Genomic DNA, 7,250 nt, shown 5'->3' with positions numbered 1-7,250 from the left:
TATGTTACTTGCCCTGTTTTCCATTTGTTTCTCTCGTTATTTGAGTATTGCGCTCATTTGTTTTCGTATTTCATGTTGTTTACTGTTGGTGACATCCAGTATCCATATATACATACATACATACATACATACATATATATATATATATATATATATATATATATATATATATATAGAGAGAGAGAGAGAGAGAGAGAGGGAGGGAGGGGGAGATATATAGATAGATATACACATATGTACATATATACTCACATACACACGCACATGCATAACACATTCATACACGCGTATTTGTATTTGAATATATGTATGTATGTGTAATAAAGAAGTAGACAGAAAGTTCGATTGTTTTCGCATCCTACACTGAATATGGTAACACTAACTTAACTATTTTCATTTAGTGCGGATGGTGTCTAAGAGTAATTCATTCGCTAATTTTTCTTTCCTACACCTTCACGGGCACAATATTGTACAAATACTTAGTAATTCTTTCATCTTTACTTCGATAATTACAATAAAATCTATCGTCACTGAAGAGGTTTAATAAATCCAGAACGTGAACGGAATTGTCGTGCGTACTCACTATTCGTTGCAATTACCTTTTTGGCGCTCTGGGACCGAGATGCGACAATTGACAACGAATTATGGGTACGATAAATTTACTTTGTAGCACAAATGCAATTAGTAAAATCACGAACATCACTTTATGCTTCCCTTTTTTTTTTCCCTTTATTCTTTTTTCGTTTTAGGAAGTAACATTCCCAAGACTCAGTCTACTAAGTCAATAGTAGGAATTTCGTTTCGCAATCACGTAGCTCTAATTTCGATCATGTTGCACGTCAAGGTAAAAATATGACCTCCGAAATAGCCTCAAATTGATTTATCTCTCGTGAGTGCAATTTTCTCGACGAAAACAATGTAGAATCTCGACACATACACACACAAGCGATTACCTATGTACGAGTATACATGTTTCTATACGTATGGGCGGATGTGCGTGCATGTCTTGCACCGATGTATGTTGATGAAGAATGAAGAAATCGGCGAGAAAACCGAAAATCCACCGTGTTGCATATGAAGTCACGATATTTGTTCAGCATCAAATTACGGATAGTCCCGTCTCGTTCTCGCTTTCAGAAAAGCAGTGAGTCTGTTGATCAAGCCGTTGGAAACCTGTTACGAACGATGCTATTGTTCACCAGTTGCGATGTTAGAAAGAAATAAAATGGCATGATATTAAAAGAACTAGCAGCGTGAGATGAAATGGCTTCAACAGGGATTGAAGCATCATAGCGGTATTGACCTATTGGGAGCTTAACTCTTCTCTACATCACTCGTCACGCCGTGTACAGAAACTGAATAACACTTAGTAAACTATTTTAAGTATTTGTATAATGAAATGCGGTTTTACAAAACCCCCATGAAAATCGCGGCCCAGAATGTAAAATGTCGGACAACCAGTCCTTTATCGACTATCTTCCTGGCTTGAAGTCAGAATGTAAAAGGACGTAACTAAATCACGCGAAGTATTTTGTCCGACGCTTTATTGCTGTTTACATTAGGCGCAAGGTCAGAAATTTGGGGAAAGTAGTACAACTGAATATATCGAACCCAACAATTGACTAAGGTAAAAGTTAAAGGTAAAGTTACCTTCTTGAGTCATGCTGACTCATAGGGGCTGGTTTCCTGGTTTCCATGGCGTATAAGTTTCCTACCTGGACGGGACGCCGGTCCGTCGCAAAATTACTCATTTTTACTCGCTGAATGGACTGAAGCAACGTGAAATGAAGTGTTTTTCTCAAGAACACAACGCGTCCCCCAGTCCAGGAATCGAAACCACAATCTTATGATCATAAGTCCAATACCCTAACCACGAAGCCACGCGCCAGTTGACTAAGAGAAAGTACTGTCTCGAGTCGTAGGACTCATAAGGCCGACCACTCGGTTTCCATGGCTAATAAGTGACCGAGATCACAAATTCCCTCTGAATGGGACGCCGGTCCGTTGGAGGGTTACTTTTTTGCAGCTGAGTGGACTGGAGCAACGTGAAATGAAGAGTGTTGCTCAAAAATGCAATGCACAGCCTGGTCTGGAAATAAAAACCCTGATCTTGAAATTGTGGGTACAACATCCCAACCATTAGACCATGCATTTTCGCCCCCAACAACTGACTGACTGACACTTTATTTTATCGACCTCAAATAGATATAAACACACTTGATTTCGACGAAATTTGAATCTAAAATGTAAATGGTCGAGAGAAATACTGCCAGGCGTTTTATTCAATGATCTAATGTTATTTATCAAACCAACGCTCCTTGGGAGTACCATTACTATAAATTCTGGTATACTGTGACATTCACCCCGTCTATAATTACCTTTAACTACAAAATAAAAAGCAGTTAGCTTGTTGTTTCGGTTCAGATCAATAAGGTATTGTTAGTGTAATCTCCCATGGCTGTGTGGTAAGAAGGCACAGTTGTTTGGTAAGAAGCTTGCTTCTCGACGATATAGTTCTGGCACCTTGGGCAAGTGTCTTCTACTCTAGCGTCGGGCTGAACAAAGCTCTGTGAGTGGATTAGGTAGACGGAATCTAAAGAAGCTCGTAGTATGCGTGTGTATATGTGTGTGTGCATGTGTGTCTGTGTGTATGTGTATATATATATACAGAGAGAGAGAGAGAGAGAGAGAGAGAGAGAGAGAGAGAGATGTGTGTGTGTTTGTTTTTGTCCCACCGCTTGACAATTGGTGTTGGTTTGTTTCCGTCCCCTAAACTTCGGTAAAAGAGACCTATAAATTAAGTACCAGACTTAAAAGTAGGTAGTGGAATCGATTTGTTCGACTAAACCATCAAAGGGGTACCTTAGTGTGAGCGCAGTCCAATGACTGAAAGAGGTAAAAGCTATTCTATATCTTAAAAACGTTTATCTAATCAAAATATTTCAAGCATTTGACGTTCAACAAAATCCAAAAATGATTAGTTTTGATTAGGCTTTCATTTTACTCATTAATTAAACAAATCTATGAATTAACGATGTGTACTTGATTGATTCCTCCGTGTATTGCCAATACACAATGCCGTCTTAAGGTATGGACATATAGAACAGTTGCCCGGAGGGACTCCTGGATCTCGGGGTTCAGTTCTGATCCTTGTATGTTGTGGTTTGTCAATAAATAATTACTAAAAGACCCATTCTGTTTATTTTTCCTGGGTGGCGGGGGGGGGGGCATAATGCTGTCGGAACGGCCCAGCTAGGAAAGGCAAAGTCCATTCTGATAAAATTTGAACTCGGAACGTAAATAGTAATACAAACTATTGTTTCTTTAAAAAATATCTCTTAGCAATAGAACAATCTATAAAATATTACATACATTTTTCGTATGTGTATTTGGAATAAAATAAATGGAAGTGGAGAGACGGGTTACTGAAGAGATTGCTAGAGTGCAATGAAATGATTTAACAAAAAGAAAAAAAAACAACTAAATACTGTTTATAAATAAATAAAGGACCGAACCAATGCGTATGTTTATTACCGGCATAACGCTTCTCCCAAGGTTTAATAGTATTACATACATTGATTGTGTGGAAAGTTGAGAATTGGCAGAAGAAACTGGTAAGTCGTATCTTATTTTCATATTCAATGTTCTGAATTCTATTTTTAAGTTTCGCTGGAGTTGACTTGGTCTTCCAAGCGAAAGGATTTGGTAAAATAAGTACCAGTGTTGTACTGGAGTCAATTCAATTGTCTAGGCGAAAATATGCCCGAGGCCTAATGAAAGGAAAATATTGTCACTCCAAGCCAGTGTTCTAATTATGCAAATATATTGAATGTCAGTTTATCCTTTCAGGACAAACAAAATATCTAAGAGTAAGTTGTAAGATCAATTAGTTAGCACAGACACAACTACTGTTAGCTACAGAGAACATAAAAACTATTAGACTGTAAGATTTACATTTAGTTATAGTTAGTACATATATTATTAATGTTAAGTCACACACACACACACACACACACACACACACACACACACACACACACACACAATAACAAGCAAAAATTACTAGACTATAACTTCTGCGTTTATTTAGCGTTAGTTCAGATATTGTTAATAGTAGTTACAAACAACAAACGAAATTCTGCATTTAGTTGAAAGTTGCAGTTGGCCTTCTTGTTAAAATGTCTGTCTGTCTGCTGGTAGATGGCCGTGTCCTTAGAATAGGTATTTAATGTTGAGACACTCAGTTCATAAAGCTGTATACAGAGTCACCATGTAAGCAACAGGGAATAAAGTATTCCTTTAGCTTTCAAAGACAGTTTAAATCTTTTGATGGACAAATCAGCAATACACTTATTTTTCTATGAAGAGAGATAGATAGATAGATAGAGAGAGAGGGGGGAGGGAGAAAGCGAAAAAGAGGAGAATGTGTGTGTTTTCTCTGAACTACTTAAAGTTGTTTGTCATGTGTTGCCGAATAAACCTGCCAGATTAATATTTATTTCATTATTTCTTAATAATGAGGTCAAGACCGAGTCCACTAATGAGCTCGTGTTATTTCAGAATCTACAAACACGTGACTCTACATATATTTCTATAGCCAGTCCGTTACTGCAGACTCAAATGGAAATGAATGAACGCAATAACAGTTGCGATAAATTCACACCTCAGCCAATCCAAAGTTTTCTTCTCAACTATAGGTGATGTGCACAAGAATCTGTGCTGAAACACCGTGCTCAAATAAGACTCAACCAAGACACAGAACCATTCCCTCCCAGCACACACGTTCCCAGATATTCGCTACACTGGCTGTGTGTTGATTAAATCACAAGCATTAAATGAATGAGTCTCTTCTTGGTTACACAAGAAACTACCAAACCATACGGTTCTAACCATCCACTCCGCCAAAGAGCTGTCATTTAATTAATCATATGAATAATTTTGTTTCAGATGTAAGGCAAATAACTTCGCATTTCTTAGCGGCCTAATTTAGCTCTTCTTATTGTTGTTATTATTGTTTCATCGTCGTATTAGTTATTGTTGTTGGCTTAAATTTTTTATTGTAACGAAATCAGAGAGGGAAGGCTTCTGCTTTTGATATTTGAAACAAGAACTCCAGCTGTTTTTATAATTGAATAGCTATGTCTCTAAATTTAACTTGATATACGGTAAGAATCTAGTCGTATGTTAATGTTGTTTAAGAATCCAACAATTTCTAAATGAGCAAGTACTTACATACTGAATAAACTAACAAATCGATATTCCTTGTGATAAGTCTTTGGTGTAGTGGTTAGCTCAGCTACATGGCTGACAGCAAACGCGATGTTCGAATCCTGTAGGTGGAGTTATAACTGTTATGGAAGCCGTATTACTGAATGATTAAGAAGTTCACTTTGCGATCATGAAGTACCGATTTCGATTCCGCTGGATAAATGTAATTTTCCATAGCCTCGGCTCGACCCATTCTTTGTAGGAGAAATTGAGTAGTTGTAAACTGTACAGAATCCCGTCGTATGGTCTGTACCAGCAATTCAAAACGCCAGTATTGTCGCACAGTGTCACGTTGATTCCGCTTGAAAATTACATTGAGGGTGCACATATCTATGGAATACTCGGCCACTAATACACTAGTTCAATAAGTTTGGTCGTTCAGTTGATCGAACTGAAACACTCATGGTCGAGAATTCTGAATAAGATCCATTAACAAATACTTCCACAGAATAGTCCTCTAAGAGGCCAGTGGCAGTTGTTGTTCAGCACCAGGTTAGCTCTAATAAAGCAGGCCATCTCATCTGTTTTTTTCGGACACAATATATCCAGGACTACGCTCTCTAGTGTAGTTTTCTTCTACTTTTTTTTCACGCGGCAGCGCATACTTTAAGAAAGAAGTTTTACCACCTGCAACGACTAATTTGGGTTCCTCCATTGCAATTACAGTACATATATCGAAAGGAAAATGTGTAAGACACATATTGGTAGGATTGTGGAATATAGTATTCCAGAACCTTAATAGAAATTGTTATATGGGCTGTTGGAAGTGTTGTTCGTCTAACGTCTCGCGTGTCAATGTGGTTCGTCTGAGTTCATTGTTTCATTGTTGTTGTTCTGAATGACTGGGGTAGTAAAATGTCATTGATATATATGGCGGACATGATTCTTGTTTATTTACAACGAACATTGGGTGAGTGCGTTCTTTGTATGTAATTGAATAATAAATGTAATAATTAAATTGTACAACTCGTTGTCTTTTCTCTGCGAGTCTCCCGAGAGGAATACAACAGAAATAATGGCTTGTTCTTAAAGGGGCTTATAGCTAAGGTACAAATAAAGTCACACGAAGGATATAATCGGTTTAATCGACCACTATATCTGGATGGTACTTATTTTACTGACTGCGTGAGGAAAAGAGCAAGGGCGTCTTCAGTGTGACTGGTCCCTACTTAAACAATATAAAACATTTAGTCCGATGCCCTGCCGGTTCCATACTATTCCCAAAGGACAATAGTCTCTACTTAACGATAGCTGATGTAAATGTTGGTCAATTTCTCCAGTCACGTTTACATCATATAAAGAGGAAGAGGGAGGGAGAGAGGGAGAGAGACATTGAAGGACACATACAAACAGAGTTGGCATTAGTGATAAAGGATGAACGCTTTTTCTAGGCTTGTTAGCAGGCAATGAGTAAAGGAACGTTACACACTCACACGCACGTACACACACACAAGGTGAGGGAAAGTATCATATGTACAGTGAAAAAGGAGGAGGAGGAAATTACAGCAATGAATATTTTTCTTTTGAAAATTAGTAAGCATTTCATCATCTTGTACAAGCACCAAGAAATTTGGTAAAAGCTAGATTATAGTTATTGAAGGTATCCATATTTTTTTCGATATCATCTATCGTGGCAAAAGTATACTTGCAAAGTTACTTGTGATATGATGGGTAACACACTGGTGGCAGTGGTGGTGGTTGGTAGCAGTAGAAGTAACAATGGTTCCTAATTTAGACTCAAAGGCTAGCAATTTTGAGGTGAGTGGATCAGTTGACATCATCAATCCTAGTACTTAATTTTGTTGATAATAATAATAATAATAATAATAATAATAATAATAATAATAATAATAATAATAATAATAATAATAACAATAATAATATCTTTCACTAAAGGCACAAGGCCTGAAATTTGGGGGAAGGGGATAGTTGATTACATTGCCTGCAGCATTTCACTGGTACTTAATTTATCGACCCCGAAA

At 37.5% G+C, this 7,250-nt stretch overlaps 1 protein-coding gene across 1 annotated transcript in view; it reads right to left on the bottom strand.

Moving 5' to 3' along the window:
- The window catches only part of LOC106867699 (ganglioside GM2 activator), a 52,287-nt gene that overhangs the window by 30,003 nt on the left and 15,034 nt on the right, over positions 1-7,250 (bottom strand). The window lies entirely within an intron of this gene.

Source organism: Octopus bimaculoides, chromosome 7 (genome assembly GCF_001194135.2).
Source record: "Octopus bimaculoides isolate UCB-OBI-ISO-001 chromosome 7, ASM119413v2, whole genome shotgun sequence".
NCBI classification, from domain to species: domain Eukaryota; kingdom Metazoa; phylum Mollusca; class Cephalopoda; order Octopoda; family Octopodidae; genus Octopus; species Octopus bimaculoides.
Note: the sequence above shows the minus strand (reverse complement) of the source record. Positions and strands in the feature narration are given on the sequence as shown.